Source organism: Azolla caroliniana, unplaced genomic scaffold (assembly GCF_043228905.1).
Source record: "Azolla caroliniana isolate FFs.n. ecotype wild unplaced genomic scaffold, voAzoCaro1.0.p SCAF_2, whole genome shotgun sequence".
In the NCBI taxonomy this organism is placed as follows: Eukaryota; Viridiplantae; Streptophyta; class Polypodiopsida; order Salviniales; family Salviniaceae; genus Azolla; species Azolla caroliniana.
The window spans coordinates 11,371,529-11,389,452 of NW_028230437.1; positions in this window are offsets into that span (position 1 = coordinate 11,371,529).

Below are 17,924 nucleotides of genomic sequence, written 5' to 3' on the forward strand. Positions count from 1 at the left end.
GTAGCAAAATGTTGCAACCCCAAGTCATTACGTAAAGACATTCAAACGATGAACAACTTATTATGCACTGCGGTCGTATGTGACAGGAGAAATGATGGGCGGTGAAGCACAAACTCCACCAAAAAAATCTAGAAAGATAAATCCGGTTCATAAGAAATACAACAAACAACCACGACCCGACGAAGATGATGAAGAGGTTTTAGAATTCGTGGAGGAAGAAGAAGAGCACCAAGTCAACATCGTGGCTCCGGGAGGTCAACTATCTTTCGGTGTATTGACGTCTGAACAAAATAAAACAAGAGAGAATATTGTTAAGACAAAACTTGTGCATAAGGGGCAGCTGTTTCATTTGCCAATTACTTCAATCCAGAGGCCTCCAATTGATTCCTTGACTGGAAGATGTCCCCTAGAAATTAGTGAGCCGCACGTTGTCCATGTGCAAAACTTGAAGAGCAAAATGAAAATTAATCCTCATGCTATTGTTGTGCCATTTTTAGTAATGGTCGATCAAGATTGATGTCCAACAGTAGCAGACTTCAAGTATAGCTCTGTTGATGATTATACATATTATGTAATTGGAGGATCGCATTCGACTGAAGTTCGTAGACAGGTTGTGAAAGAATACCCTCTCACCCCCTTCTTTAAGTACGCCGAATGTAAAGTATATGTAGGACTCACTCACGAGGAGGCGAAGCTACTAGCATGGGACCATAACAATGATAATGATTATAGGCAAAAGATGTCAAGCATTGAAAGGATCAGATTTTTTCATCATGAGTACCTAGATGCATTAAATCGTTTTGGCCCAAGGTTGAGGCCTGGTTTGCGTTGCTAGTGTTTACTAGAAGTGGGGATTGCAATGGATGAGAGCACAAAATCAGAAGGGCTACGACAATATGATTCCTAGTTTCAACTAGCCTTTTCGACTGGAGAGGTGTGGGATCTCCAGGAAAAAATATTTAGCATGTGGGAGCGGAAAGAGGTCAAAGGGCAATGGTGAAAGAAGGGAAGGATTGATCCACAAGTTGAGATCAAATCGAAGTTAAAGGGCAAAAGCGACTTGGTAATCGAGGAGTTAGCAGAAGACGTGAAACTTTTACCTTGGAGGTCATTACAGGGTATTAAAGATAATAGGTTATTAATATCGGTGCTATCTCGAGTTGTTGCCAAGGAATTTAGTTTGGACGAGATGGTTACTGAATTGCAAAAGTAAGGGTTTATAGTATACAATGTTTCAGGATATTCTTCTATTATTATTGATTTTTAATTTTTAATTTCATATTTTTTGTATAGTCACAAGGTATACATGAAGATTCAGGAGTTGATGATGCAAAAATTGAGTTTACCGACATGGGAAGAAGTGGAGCAAGCTTGCCCGATAACTTCTTCGTACAAGGCATTGGAGGAATATTTTATTGTTTTTAGAGAATGGGTATGTGTCATTTGAATGTTAATACATTGAAAGCTAATGTTCTCTCCTAACAACATTGACACTTGCAAAAACCATCGAAATCAAAAAAGACCAACGACAATAATGATGGTATTCTAGTTGCCTTTATCACACACTTAGAACGTGCAAAGTATGAGAAGAGAATGACCAAAGGGAAAGAGATGGAACTGCCTGAAGATTGGGAGACTGTGAAGAGTTTTTTGCATAGGTCCGATCCTTATAAATAGTTACATTATAGTGTATTTAATGGGAAGTATCACAAATGCTCAATCTGTTACCGAGAAGGCACTACACTTTGCTGATAGCCGACATACCATATGGATTCCGAATTACGGGATCAACATATGATGATGTGCCTTTCAAGTACCCTCAAATCGAGAAGATGTTAAAGGATTTCTACAAACTGACATTGGCCCCCTTGTGGAGGACAATCATATTCCATAGCATGGGGCAATCACTGTCAGTCACAACAGCTCTGAAGTCACGTTGTCATGCCACTGAACACATGCATTGGTGTGTCACAGTTTGTTTTTAATCATTATGATACTTGTTATTATATGTTGACATTCATACCTCTAAAACATGATTTTATTTCTCTATAGGATTAAAACAAATATTACACGTAGCCTTGGCGATCGAATGGTTAGTGCGGTCGAACATTTTTGTGTGGGTTACTATGATTCAATAACAAAGAAGAAGGCTAGAGCACATGTCAATGAGTGTAACGTGGTAAATTATATCATGTGCCCAGTTGTCACAAAAAAATTAAGGCATGTTTCAGGTGATAAGAGTATGGTGAATCCTTATCAAAAACCTCAAAGATTGATCAACCGCCTCCTAGAGCTGTTCTCAAATCCAAATGATTGGGTCATAGACTTGTTCTCTGGCATAGGTATATAAAATATATTTACTTTGATTTTTGTCGATCAAGTTTAAGACTTTAATTCTTATATATACTTGTTTGTCTTCATGTGGCCATTAGGTACTACAACACCTTGTGCATTGAAGATGTTTCGAAACTGTGTTGCATTGGAGAAGGAACCTACACAAGTTAACTTCATCAAAATGAGGATCACAAGAATCTGGGACTATCCAGATCAGGATCAAGAAGTCGGAGCTAAGCACATCAATGAGACAGAGATGTTCCAAATGACTTCACGAGAACCAATGGAACCCATTAATGAAGAATCAGGGGAGCTTGTGGACCTAGAAGATGTAACACAATTTGAACATACATCAGATTTAGGAGAGCACGGAGATAACACAAACGAGAATAGTCTAGAACAATCGGCGCCTGAAGAGCCTAGTGTGCCAGATTTGCTTATAGATTGATTTAGATGGCATAATGTATACTTTGAGGATTTTCTAGGCATAATGTATACCTTGACTTGATATTGTTTTTGTATATGAGAACAATAGTAATCGTTTATGGCTTAATTTTATTCACCCGTTCATAATTTCACTTTTTAATCATTTTTTGAACTGTAATTTGTATATACATATGATTGGTCACCATGCTCTTCTCCAATTTGGGGTATTAACATGATATTATACTTTCTCATTTCTCCTAGCATGATTATATACATGAACTTGTGAATGTTCTTGATAATAAATGGTTTTCAGTTTGCTACGTTCCAAGTCTGTTGGTTTCAAATAGTATAAATGAACTTGGTACATAATTGTTACTCTTACCAATTACATTGTGATGGATTATATGACATTATACAACGAAACTATCGATATACCTATCCAACAAGTGGGGGACTACTTTTTTCCTCAACCCTAAACCACATATTAACATTTAGGGTTTATGTAGTTTTACTCTACAATTTGAATATGGATACCAAAAAAAGATGTTTAATATTCAACCTAGTATTCAATTGTACTCTAGGATATACAAATTGACACAAAAACAAGACGTATACAATTCACCAAATGCTTGGATTTTATTTGGTTCTATATTTCACCATCCATTCGCAAAATAGGTATGCATGAATTGTACATTTTTGAAATCATGCTAAATTAGGGTACTTTTCTGCATCTCACCAACTATGGCAAAAGAGAATACGACATTACCTGTTTCAAATGACCCGGTGTTTTTGGACCCCTTTGAGCTGCTCCCTGAGTGTTTCCACCATCAAAAGCTCCCAATCGAACACCTCCCCTTCCTATGTTGATATGGTAAAACCTACCCTCTTTTTTAGCATGCAATAAGATCTTAGCCTAAGAAATGTTACTTCTAACAGGAATTTAGCGACTACATGGAAGAATTCATCTTCCCCACCTTGTGTTTGATAGGGCTTGGCCGATGGCTAGTATTCACCTAAATAAGACGTTAGGACTTCCAATTTCAGTTTTCTCAGAGCCTGAAATCCTTCTCTTTTCAGATTAAGAATCTGACGTAATTGTTTGTTGGTAATCTTGGTTACGTTGATCTGTTGGATGATCTGTGTGGCGCGTGGGTGGGGTTCAGAGTCTGCAGACTTTGGGTATCCATCCAATCCCTTGTTGCGCAACCATTATCGTAGTTCATCTGAGACTTGAACTGACATGTTGTCTTCCTGATATAAGTCAGAAGTTGTGAGCGATGGCAATTTCTATGTGCAAGGAGAAGGCGAAGAAAACTTGTGCTCTCGAAACTTTTTCTACTTTTGTGACAGAGAAAGTGGAGAGGTAAGGTTTTGAGGAAATAAATGTTTCATATTTTTAGGCAAAAAGAGAATATACTATTTATGACAGTGCGAGTGCAAATATAATAATAGCTCCCAACACTCGTAGTTAAGATTGCATGATTTTGTGGCTTGTCCATATATACTCTGAAAAAGACTACACCAAGAAGTCATGATGTTTTTCTATTAATTCTATTATAATTTTATTTTTTTGCCAAGACAAAGTTTTTTAAAAAAATATTTACATTCATGACCCTTCCACGTCACGGTGTGTCAGAATCACCTCCGACCTGAAACGGGCTTTTCGGCATTGATCCTCTATAAGGTTTTAAGCGAAAACCATTTACCCATTTCGGCAAAATTTCACCTAAGAATGTGCCGACCTGATATGTGCCATTCTTGTTGTCAACTATCCAAAATGAACATGTCCATCAAAATTGTAGTTTTCCGGGCATTGAACCCATCTTCCTCTGAAAGACTAGTACCGGCTTATCGACCGTGACCATCTTTTCTTTTTGTTTCCGGTGTCGGTCTATGAACCTCGATGTCAGGCGATGTTTCTGCTCAGGTGCACACATAGCCTGTAGCCTACTTTCTTCCAAAACAAGCAGTTGTTCTTTCTGAACTTGTTCTGACTGTTCTTCATCTAACCTTTCGGTGACTTGTACTTGTAATGTCAGAACTTGAAATTCTATTGGCATTACAACTTCTAACCCAAAAGCCATTCTGAATGGAGTTGATTTGATGATTGTTTTATAGGAAGTGCGATAAGCCCATAACGCACTATTTAGTTACTGATCTCAATCGGTTCTGTTTTCATTGAAAAAATTTCTGAAAATTATTTTGTAAGGATTTGTTCGTTGATTCTGCAAATACATTGGCGTGAGGATAGTACGGAGTACTCCTTTTGTGTAGTACTACATAATATGAAGATAACTCATGTACTATTTTATTTATGAAATGAGTACCTTGATCACTGACTAATTCGATTGGACAACCAAACCGACACCATATGTTTTCGTATAGAAATTTGATTTTCAACGCAGCCGTGTTATCTCATAAGGGTTTAGCTTCGACCAATTTCGTATAGTAGTCTGTAGCTACTATAATATAGCGATTCCCCGTTCGGATAACAACTGGCTTAAATGGACCGACAAAGTCCAAGCCCCATTTTTGGAAAGGGTTTAAAGGTAATACTGGTTGAAAAGGCATTATGTCTTGTTCTGTCGGTTGCCCAAGTCATTAACACAAGTCGCATTGCCCACAATATTCGATTGCATCCTTAGTGGTTGTCCGTCACCACAAGCCAGCACTCCATATTTTTCTAGCCGTGGCATCTCCCGTGTAATGTCCACCAGCTATACCGCAGTGGGTTTCCCGGAAAATTCCATCCTTCTCAAATTGTTGGACCGTGGTAAAGTGTGTCTTTTAGAAGACAAAAATTCTGGCTTCGTACAACTAATCGCTTCCATTCATGAAGTAACATATTATACAGTGGTAGCCGCGTACTAAGGAAAATTGTCATTTTGGTAATCCATGCATCCGTTGTATGCTCACCCATCTCTGTAGTTGCTATGGTATCAACCCGAAAAAGTTGAGCATTGTGAAAATCATCCTTAACTCCAGTTCCTTCCTCCCCCGACTCCAGTCTACTAAGGTAGTCCGCAATTGCATGTTGCACCCATGGTCTGTGAAGAATGTCGAATTCGAATTCTTTAAGCATCAATTTCCATCTTGCCAATTTACCCGTGAGTTCTTGTTTTGCCACTAAATATAGCAAGGCTGAATGGTCGACGTGAAATGTAAATTTCCAACCCAATAAGTAGTGCTGAAATTTATTGATGTTGTAAATCATGCCAAGAGCCTCACACTCAGTTGTGGAGTAATTTATTGCCACGATGGAAAGTTTCCGACTTGTGTAGTATTCTCATCTATACCAGTTTGGCTCGGTCAGCTGCATTAGGGAACTGCCAATTGCTACATCTGATGCATCGACAAATACGTGAAAAGGTTTCTCCCAATCGGTAGGTTGTACTGACTGAGAACTTTTGCATTGGTTGGTGCTAGTGCTTCTAATATTGCCTTGACTTTGTCGGGATCAATTGTTATTCCAACTTGGCTTACTATATGTCCCAACAATGCACCACTTGTTACACCGAATGCACATTTAGCTAAATTGAGACTCAATCAACCTTGTCGACACCGGTCTAAACAAAGTCGTAATTTTTCTAAGTGATATGTCTTCTGACTATAGACCGCAAAGTCATCAAGAAAGACTAGAATGAATGCAAGAATATAATCATTAAAATTTCTTGAATTACCCGTTGAAATGTTGCCGAAGCCATTTTTAACTCGAACATCATGACCACTGCCACAAATACACGCCATTCGGTTACAAATGTTGTCTTTTCTTGATCCTCCAGATGCCTATGAACTTGATTATACCCACTGAAACCATCAAGAAAACTGTAAATTTCATGGCCTGCTATTGAATCTAGAATGTTGTCTGTAAATGGTAACGGAAATGCATATGTTACTGTAGCCGCATTGGGTTTCCTGTAATCCACACATCTCAAACATTACCATTCCGCTTAGGTACGACTACTATCGGACTCAGCTAAGATGCCTTTTTCACTGGTCGAATAAATCCGACTCTAAGTAACTTGTCGATTTCTTCCTTGACTTTCAGTGCATAGTTTGGATTTAGTTGGTAACGACGATGTTGCACCAGGTTTGCATCGTTATGTAAATTTATCTAATGCTAGCAAAATGCTGGATCTAATCCTTTCATGTCCTCAAATTAGCAAGCAAAGACATCTTTGTATTGTCTCAATAAATACTTTAATTCCTACTTTTCAGCCGCTAGCATTTCTTTCGCTATACTGTAGTCTTAGGTTCTGCGTCGGTGTCAACTAAATTTAATTCCTCCAGTGCTGATGCATGTACTCATTGAGACACATGCATTTCCTTTTCAGTGGCCTCATCCCGCATTTAAATCTCTTTTAATGTCCGCTCATCTACGAGAACTTCATCTTCCTTGTCTTCTATATAAGAAGTGCGCGTCTGCAAAATGTCTACTTCGAATAAGGGAATGATTTTTGGATTGTCGTTAAAATACTATTCTTCCTCCGCTTCATTGAGTCCTTCCATCATATTAACCGACTCTGCATTGACTGGTAGACATTGACGAGGCATAGTGACTTTGTCCTGAGTTGTTACCCGTATTTTAGTTTTACCCATCCTGAATGTTAGCACATTCTTGTTCCAGTTTTGCATAATATTAGCCATTTTTAAACATGGCCAACCTAACAGGAGTGTGACGGGAAATCACGTTCCTTATGTGCAACGCTCGGCCATAACCGAGCTTAGAATCGTACACAAAAAACGGGAAATGTAAGCACGACACAATGGAGAGAAGAGTACACAAGATGTTTAACGTGGAAAACCCTGAGAGGGAAAAACCACGGCAGTCCACGGACTGCTAACTATCACTATGTCACAGTAATTACAACGGTGAGCTCACGGAGGCAACGACCTCGTGCTCACGATCTTCGCCACAGGCGACGGTTACAACAGAGGCAACGACCTCTTTCTCTCTCTCTCACTCTCTGTACACAGTTACGCGCTCACTCTATCCTTGCACCAACAAGAATGACAACAACTCTACATCACACAGTAAGTTTGCCCTAAGGCATATTTATACTAATATGACTTTTCGGCTATTTACAAATATAGCCTCGATGGACTCTCAGAAACATATTTACGAATATGTCTCTTCATCCGGTGAGCACTCCTCACCGGGTCTACACCATCCGGCTCTCCGTAGCCGGGTACTCCTCATCTGGTTCTCACCGGCTCTGCACCATCTGGCTCTCCGTAGCCGGGTGCTCCTCATCCGGTTCTCACCGGGTCTGCACCATCTAGCTGTCCGTAGCCGGGTGCTCCTCATCCGGTTCTCACCATGTCTGCACCATCCGACTCTCCGTAGCCAGGTACTCCTCATCCGGAGGGACCTATCTCCCAACAAACTCCCCCTTCACTCCGGCATGGGGTGTCTTACTAGTCTGATCTGCTTCCTACATGCATCCAGCTTGTCGGGTATCAGCACTTTGGTTAGCATATCTAACCCGTTCTCGGCCGTGTGGATCTTCGTCAGCACGAACTCCTGGTCATCTACTCTTTCCCGGATCCAATGATACCTTCGCTGGATATGCTTCATCCGGGAATGGTAGGCCTCATTCTTAGCAAGGTGGATGGCACTTTGACAGTCGCAATAGAGCCGGTATTCCTCTTCCCGGATACCGAGCTCTCCGATGAAGTCCTTCATCCATAATATTTCCTTGCCAGCTCCCAGAACCGCCATGTACTCCGCTTCCGTGGTTGACAATGCAACCGTCTTCTGCAGCCTCGACTTCCACGATACAGCTCCCCCTGCATATGTCATTACATACCCAGATGTAGACCGGCTGGTATCCACATCAGCCGACATGTCCGAATCGGTGAAACCGTCAAGTTGAGGTTTTCCGGAGCCGAATTGGAGACACATATTTGAAGTGCCCTTTAAGTACCGGAGTATCCATTTGACCGCGTTCTAGTGCTCCTTGTCGGGATTGCTCATAAACCAGCTGACTACTGCGACTCCGTATCCTATATCCGGTCGGGTACAAACCATTGCGTACATTAAGCTCCCGACGGCAGAGGCATATGGAATCTTCATCATATCCGCCTTCTCTGCTTTTGTCTTCGGGCTTTGCTGCCCAGATAACCTGCAGTTTGCAGGAAGTGTTGATCCGACCGGTTTCGCTTCTACCAGTGAAGCACCTTTATCACGTACTTCTCCTGTGATAGCCACAATTGCTTCACTGACTGGTTCCGGATAATATGCATCCCCAACATCTATCTTGCCGGACCCAAGTCTTTCATTGAGAAGGTCCGGTTGAGAGCCTTCTTCAGCATCCGTATTTTGACTTGGTCCCGTCCGACGATCACATGTCATCCACGTACAGAAGGAGTATCAGGAAGTCGCCTCCTTCGAACTTCTTCACAAACACGCAGTGATCGGCCTGCGTCTTGTGGTACCCTTGATCGGTCATGAAGGAGTCGAACTTCTGGTACCATTGTCGAGGAGCCTGTTTCAGTCCGTACAGGCTTTTCTTCAGTTGGCATACCAGGTGCTCCTTCCCTTTCTCCACGAATCCTTCCGGTTGCTGCATGTAGATCTCCTCTTCGAGGTCGCCGTGAAGGAATGTTGTCTTCACATCCAGCTGCTTTACCTCGAGGTCCATGCTCGCCGCTATACTTAGCACCGTCCGGATGGAGGTCATCTTTACTACTGGGGCAAATATCTCGTCGAAGTCCACGCCCTTCTTCTGCTGGAACCCCTTCACCACGATTCTGGCTTTGTATCTCGGGGGTTTGCCGACATCTCCCGGTTTCAACTTGTACACCCACTTATTTCGGAGTGCCCGCTTTCCTTTCGGCAACTCCACCAATTCATACGTATGGTTCTCATGCAGGGAATCCATCTCATCCTGCATGGCACTTAACCATTTGCGGTTGTGGGTGTCATCATTTGCTTCTTCGAAGCTTTTCGGCTCCCCCTCATCGATCAGCAGCACATGCTCTGCATCCGGAAATCTCCGAAGGGCCCTTCTCTCTCTAAGAGGATATCTCCGTCTTTGGGCTTCGGTAGCCGGCTCCTCCATTTTCTCTTCATCCGAATCCGATTCGGGGTCTTGGCCGGTTCCGGTTTCAACATCCTCTACTTCTTCTTCTGCCGGTCCGGTATCCTCACCGTAACCGGCTAGTTCCTCGAGTGCTAACCGGTCTCTTGCCGGTTGGGTCTGCTCCTCGCAGAATCGATCCTTACCGGTCGACTCGGAATTCATTATCTTCTTTTCCGACTCCCAATCGGCGAGCATCTTGTCCTCCATGAAGATAATATCTCGACTCCGGAATACCTTCTTGTCGCCCGGGTCCCACACTCGGTAGCCGAACTCATCGTCGCCGTAACCAAGGAATATGCACGGCCGGGTCTTTGGATCTAACTTTCCCCTCCAGTCCTTAGCTACATGCACATACGCGAGACACCCGAACACCTTCAGATGCCGGTAGGACACTTCCTTACCGGTCCATACTCTGTGTGGCGTGTCTCCGTCCAAGGGTACTGAGGGTGATCTGTTTATCACATATGTCACCGTCGACAGTGCATCAGCCCAAAACTTCTTGGGTAGTTTTGCATGCGCTAGCGTACTCCGGACCCTCTCCATTATGGTCCGGTTCATCCTCTTGGCCAGCCCGTTTAGTTCTGGCGTCTTCGGCACGGTAAATTCGAGCCGGATTCCCTTCGAGTGGCAGTACTCCTCGAACTGCCCCCCATATTCTACTCCGTTATCTGCTTGAACCGCCTTCAGCTTCCGGCCGGTTTCTCTTTCCACTCTCGCATGGAGCTCTTTGAAGACGGATAACACCTGATCCTTCGTCTTCAACGGTGTGGCCCACAGCTTCCGGCTGTTGTCATCTATGAACGTCACGAAGTACGGTGATCCTGCATGTGACTTCGTGTCCACTTGACACACATCGGTATGCACCAACTCCAGTGGTGCATTACGTCTCATCGGTGGCCTTGGTCGGAAGGAGGTCTGGTTTTGCTTACCGGCCAAACAATCAGTGCACTTCTCCAAGTGCACGTTCTTCACTGGAATGAGGTTGTCTTCACCGAGCCTCTTCATCCCCTTCTCGCTCATGTGACACAGCCTCTTGTGCCACAGCTCACCGGTAGTGTCGGATGCCACGTTCACTTCCTCCGGACATAACCGGGCATTCATCAGGTACAGAGTGTTGACCTTCCGGGCCCGAGCCACAATCAGGCTCCCCTTGCTAAACTTCATAACACCGTTCCGGATGCTACCCATGTAGCCTTCATCATCTAGTCGACCGGCTGATATCAGGTTCAGACGAACCTCCGGAACGTGTCTAACATCCTTCAGCAGCAGCTTGCATCCGGTTGGTGTTGTCAGCCACACGTCTCCTATGCCGACAATTCGGCATGTACCTTCATTCCCCATCCAGACAGCCGTGATCACTAGCTGAGTAGGATGAGAAGCATTTCCGGTCCGGGGTAAGGTGGAACGACGCTCCGCAGTCTACCACCCAGGTCATCTCGTCGCCAGCACGGTTTATCTCACTCTCCTCGGTGATGAGCATCAACTCTTCTTCACTTGCCGCGATTGTCGTCGTCCCCTTCCGGTATGTTCCCCTCCGGTCTTTATTGTTTCGGTCCGGGGTCCGCTTCGAATCGGTACCTTCGGTCTCCTTATCTTTTCGGAAATGCCGACAGTTCTTCTAGAAGTGTCCCGGCTTGCCGCAATAGAAGCAAGTAGGTCTCCCCCTTGACTTTGACCGTGTCCCCGACTTTTCCCGGTTCTGGGGACTACGGTTTCTATGTCTTCCACATTCCAATTCGGTAAGGAGCACTTTGGAGTCGGAGCTTGTATCCTTATCTTTCTGATGCGCCTCCTCATCTAGCAAGCTCGACTTCACTCTTGCTAGGGATAACCGTTTTCCTTCCGGCCCGACGTTGCCCAAACTGACAACCAACGTCTCCCAGCTATCCGGGAGGGAACCGAGCAGGAGTAGTGCTAGTACCTCGTCGGCTAGAGGTACTTCCAATGACGTTGCCTGGTGGATCAGCCCCTGGAAGGCATTCATGTGCTCTGCCATGCTGGAGCCATCTTGGTACCGGAGTCTTACAAGCTTCTGGAATACCGAAACCTGATTTACAACATTTTTGTTTTGAAACATAATGTTGATCTTCTCCCAGAGCTCATGAGCCTTGCTCTCTTCATTGAAGTTGTTGTATAGGCTCATGTCGATGAACCACCGTATGTACGCCGTTGTCTTCATGTGCATCACCTCCCATATCGTGGCGTCGATTTTGTCCGGTCTCTTGTCCCCGGACTAAACCGGCAACCAAAGATCTTTAACCACGAGCATGTCCCTCATCTTCGACTTCCACACCGAATAGTTGGAGCTGGTGAGCTTGAACTTGCCTCCTAATGAATCATCCATCTTCTGTGTCGTTTCGCTCTGATACCAATTGACGGGAACTCACGTTCCTTATGTGTAACGCTCGGCCACAACCGAGCTTAGAATCGTACACAAAAAACGGGAAATGTAAGCACGACACAATGGAGAGAAGAGTACACAAGATGTTTAACGTGGAAAACCCTGAGAGGGAAAAACCACGGCAGTCCACTGACTGCTAACTATCACTATGTCACAGTAATTACAACGGTGACCTCACGGAGGCAACGACCTCGTGCTCACGATCTTCGCCACAGGTGGCGGTTACAACAGAGGCAACGACCTCTTTCTCTCTCTCTCACTCTCTATACACAGTTACGCGCTCACTCTATCCTTGCACTAACAAGAATGACAACAACTCTACATCACACAGTAAGTTTGCCCTAAGTCATATTTATACTAATATGACTTTTCAGCTATTTACAAATATAGCCTCGATGGACTCTCAGAAACATATTTACGAATATGTCTCTTCATCCGGTGAGCACTCCTCACCGGGTCTGCACCATCCGGCTCTCCATAGCCGGGTACTCCTCATCCGGTTCTCACCGGGTCTGCACCATCCGGCTCTCCATAGCCGGGTGCTCCTCATCCGGTTCTCACCAGGTCTGCACCATCCGGCTCTCCCTAGCCGGGTACTCCTCATCCGGTTCTCACCGGGTCTGCACCATCCGGCTCTCCGTAGCCGGGTACTCCTCATCCGGTTCTCACCGGGTCTGCACCATCCGGCTCTCCGTAGCTGGGTACTCCTCTTCCGGAGGGACCTGTCTCCCAACAAAGTGGATATGTTTCAAGAGTTCTTTGGCTATTACTATAGTCTTAGGTTCTGCGTTGGTGTCAGCTAAATTTAATTCCTCCAGTGTTGATGCATGTACTCATTGAGACACATGCATTTCCTTTTCAATCGCCTCATGCCGCATTTGAATCTCTTTTAATGTCTGCTCATCTACGGGAACTTCATCTTCCTTGTTTTCTATATAAGAAGTGCGTGTCTGCAAAATGTCTACTTTGAATAAGGGAATGATTTTTGGATTGTCATTAAAATACCGGTCTTCCTCCGCTTCATCGAGTTCTTCCATCATATTAACCAACTCTGCATGGACTGGTAGACATTGACAAGCCGTAGTGACTTTGTCCTGAGTTGATATCCAGATTTTAGTTTTAACCTTCCTGAATGTCAGCATATTCTTGTTCCAGTTTTGCTTAGTATTAGCCATTTTTAATCATGCTCGACCTAACAGGAGTGGATATGCTCCAAGAGCATCCAAAGGAAGCACCGTTGCCAATATCTGAAGAACGTGGCCCCCTAAAATGACATCTAACTGTCGGATTAACCCGAGTGGTCAGACTGTGCTTGTGTCGGCCATTCTTAACAAAAAAGGACATGCATCCTACTTGGTAATTCGAAGTTTATCATAGGTAATCTTATTGATGACATTGACACCTGAACCACCATCGACAATAGTTCCGGACACCTCTAGCCCCCGAATTATAACTTTTATTGAAGGGCTCTATTCATCCATGATTGTCAGACCATTGCTTGGCTAGTTATAATTAACTGATACCTGAGTTGCATCTTTTTGTGTAAGGAGAGTTCCCACCTTTTCCATAAAACGAGGCACTAATTTTAGTAATCCTTTCTCAAAGGTACTGATACTTGACAATCGGCCAAAACATTCCAAGCCTCCTCCTATTCCTAGACTGGAAATGTCTCAACCTGAGGCACAGATTGTTCCTTATTGGATAACTCATTCTCCTGAATCATTTAGGCTTACATTATTTTGATTAGCTTCTTCCACCCATTCTTTAGCTGCTTTCCGAATGGCTTCTTGGATTTCCCACTCCGACTGCGTACTGATAGAGTGTATAAGACAAAGGATAGTTGTACACAATATGAGGACTTGACCAAGCCGATTAGAGAGAGTTGTGAATTAAAATAGATTATAATGACCAAGGGAGCTATGAATTAGAGAGGGAGACTCAAGAAATTAAGACAAAAGATAGAGAAGATGAGAACGAGATAAGAATGTTATAATATTCAACTATCAAGTCCATACAATGGGGATAAACTCCAAATTGGACGAAACACCAAACAACTTCTGGACTTCCAATCACCTAAACCCCCAAATGTCTTTCACTATTCTTCCTTAATCGCTTTCTCCTTCGACTACGCCTCCTTCCACTTCTAAGACTCTTTTTTCCCCTACCAAGACCCTTTCCTTATTACTAAGGTAGACCTTTCCCCTCTTAACCTCCTTCATTTCACTTCTTATAATCTTCTTCTCCCCCTGCTTCCTCTCTTTTACACGCTCTTTATAGAAGGTTTTCATATCCTATTTTTAGCTTCAACCAGGTGATATTCTCATCATCATATATCCCTCAACCGAGACCGAAATTATGAGATTTAAAAAGCTACAGATAACTCTCTTTACAATATTTGAACCTATATTTAAACATGATATTTTGGTGACAAACGAAAGAGTTATGACCATTCCTTTTCGACTGTTTTTGGGTGGCTCGCTTTTTCTCTTTTTACTTTTCTCTATGTCTCTTACTTTCACTTTTGACTTCTTCTTAAAGTCTTGGTTCGTGTTCTTAGCCTCTAAGTGTGAATGCCCCATACCTTATATTCTTCTAATTTTCAATAGCTTGAATTCTAAAAACACTTTCACATTTAGCCCTCCCCCTTGGTTGTTGAGTGAACCATTTATGGTGAGCCAAAAAGAAAAAAGGAAAAGAATCCCCTTCGCCTTATGGCAAGCTATAGACAATGAAGGAGTACAAATACTAAAAATATAACAATTTATTGTGTGAGAGAAAACCCCCATTACGTGGTATGAAAAAATCTCACACTTCTAGACACACACGGCAAGCTATAGACAATGAAGGAGTACAAATACTAAAAATATAACAAATTATTGTGTGCGAGAAAACCCCCCTTACGTGGTAGGAAAAAAATCTCACACTTCTAGACACACACACACACACACACATTGATAAATGCCATCACCATATATCTCCTTGTCAACACAAAAAAAGAGGTTACCACATATATTATGTCTTTGTCAACTCTACAATCACAAGCAAGGCCATGGGATACATAACTCTTGATAGAAGTAAGCATGTCAACATATGAATAAATCTTTTGAGTGAGCGAACCTTTTGCACAAATACCTTCAACGCTTCGAGACTTGTTGGAATTGTCAACTTTTGAATTACTTTGATCTGTGATTCATCCAAATGAATTCCTTCTTGGCATACCACATTCTCCACACTACCTTGTGTTGTATAAATGATTATTTGATCTACAATCTCATCTCAAAAAGGAAGTGAAAATTGATCTCGTTTGGTCGAATCATTCAAGGTGTTGAAATCGATGTCATTCTTCTTTGGAACCAAAACTATAGGTGACACAAACTTCAAATACTCCATCTTATTATTGAAACTTTCTTGCAACAATGTTTTGAACTTTTGTATAAGATCTTCCTTGTGTATAACACCCAATTGCCTAAGTTTTGGGGAAATTGGTATACTTTCCTTCAACTTGATGTAGTGTTTGATGCCATCTTCTCCTCTTATTCTGAAACACTCGATAACCACATCCTCCACTATGCTAATACAATGTGCCACTCCACCATTTGCTACAACAACCCTTGTTCAAGATGACCTACTAATAGAAATTCCCACTTTGTTTTCTTCAAATTCAGAAATCAAGCTTACCCTAACACCACTATCAACCAAGGCATCTTTGATGTGAAACCCTTTGATGGAGACGAGGACGGTTGGTTGTATGTCCTTTCAATCTTCTACTCGCACGATCCCCACATAATGCATGGTCTCCCGACTTTGTCAGATACTCGCAAGCCTCCCCCACTCCTTTCGCGATGTGGGAGATAATTGGAGAAGTTGCAACCATGTTATCCTTGGTCCACTTGACATAACTCATCCTTCAAATTGAAAGCTTCTACAACTTCTCCCATAGGAATATCCTCCATCTTGATCTTCCTTCTAGAGTGTCTCCTTCTCAATTTCTCCTCTTTCTCATTCTCCTTAGACTTCTTCTTTTGTCTTGAGGCACTAGATTCTCCTTCAAATTCTTTCTCCTTTTGTGAGGCTCTTGTCCTTTTTATAGGAGCTACTTCACAAGCATTATCACGATCATCAATAAAATTAGGAAGATTCACATTATGAGGAATTGTACAAACTTGAGCCATAGGAATTGTTATGGCTTCGCCTCCTTCGACTCCATTGTTGATGGGTTGTTGACCATTCTTTTGCACTTGATACATGCCTCTTCCCATACCTCTTTGTTGTCGATGAGGACATCTTGTTGAGATGTGTCCCTCTTGAAAAGAATAACAAATTACTACTTGAAGCCCTCTACAGCCACCACCCTCGGGAATAGAGTTGTGAATTGCATGGGATTGTCCCAAATGAGCCATCACTTCGTCAAAGCGCCAATTGACCAAGGCCATAGTAACTTGTTCCCTCTTTCCTTGCTCCACTTCTTGTGATATACTTGTTGGGTTTATTGTTGGGTTAGTATACACATTTGGAAACACTTGTCCACCATGCACAATTGAAGATGAGATTTGAAGATTGGTGCCAGGCATCAAATTTGCATCCAAAGCCGCCATTTGGAGAAACATCATGGAACTCATCATCTTCACTTGCCGATCATAACTTTGACAAACTTGGAGAAGATCTTGAAAAGTTGTTTGATCCTTCAAGCTTGCCTCCAAACGGAAATGCATGTCAAGGCCCATCTTGAATCTGTCCATCTTAAAACACTCGTCTTCAATGCCACCATGAACACGAATCCACATCGTCCACAAATCCTTGAAATTTCTTTCAGACTATATGAATCCAAAAGGTGATTACATCTTTAGTTGAAAAAGATCCTCCCTTACTTTCGTTGCACTTCCCCATGGAATGTATTTGGAACGAAACTGGTGTACCAACAATTGATATTCTCCTTGTTCGTTTGGTGGAAGAGAGTCATACCAATCTCACTCTCGACCATAGAGTGTAGCTACCAACAAGGGCAACTTTTCATTTACAGTGACGCGTCCAATAGAGATGGCATGATGCTCAAAGGATGCCAAAAACACACCAGCATCTTGTGTTCTTTCACCTGAAAATGGGAACTCCATCGCTAGGTTAATGTAATACACTAACACCAAGAAAGAATAGGACCTCCCTCGTATACGGAAAGGATTCTCCCTCCCTAGGGCACCCAAAAAATGATAGAGTGTATAAGACAAAGGATAGTCGTACACAATATGAGGACTTGACCAAGCCGATTAGAGAGAGTTGTGAATTAAAATAGATTATAAAGACCAAGGGAACTTCGAATTAGAGAGGGAGACTCAAGAATTTAAGACCAAAGATAGAGAAGATGAGAAAGAGATAAGAGTGTTATAATATTCAACTATCAAGACCATACAAAGGGGATAAACTCCAAATTCAACTAAAAACCAAACAACTTCTTGACTTCCAATCACCTAAACCCCCAAAGGTCTTTCACTATTCTTCCTTAATCACTTTCTCCTTCGATTATGCCTCCTTCTTCCATTTCTAAGACTCTTCTTTCCCCTACCAAGACCCTTTCCTTATTACTAGGGTAGACCTTTCCCCTTCTTCACCTCCTTCATTTCACTTCTTATAATCTTCTTCTCCCCCTGCTTCCTCTCTTTTGCACGCTCTTTATAGAAGGTTTT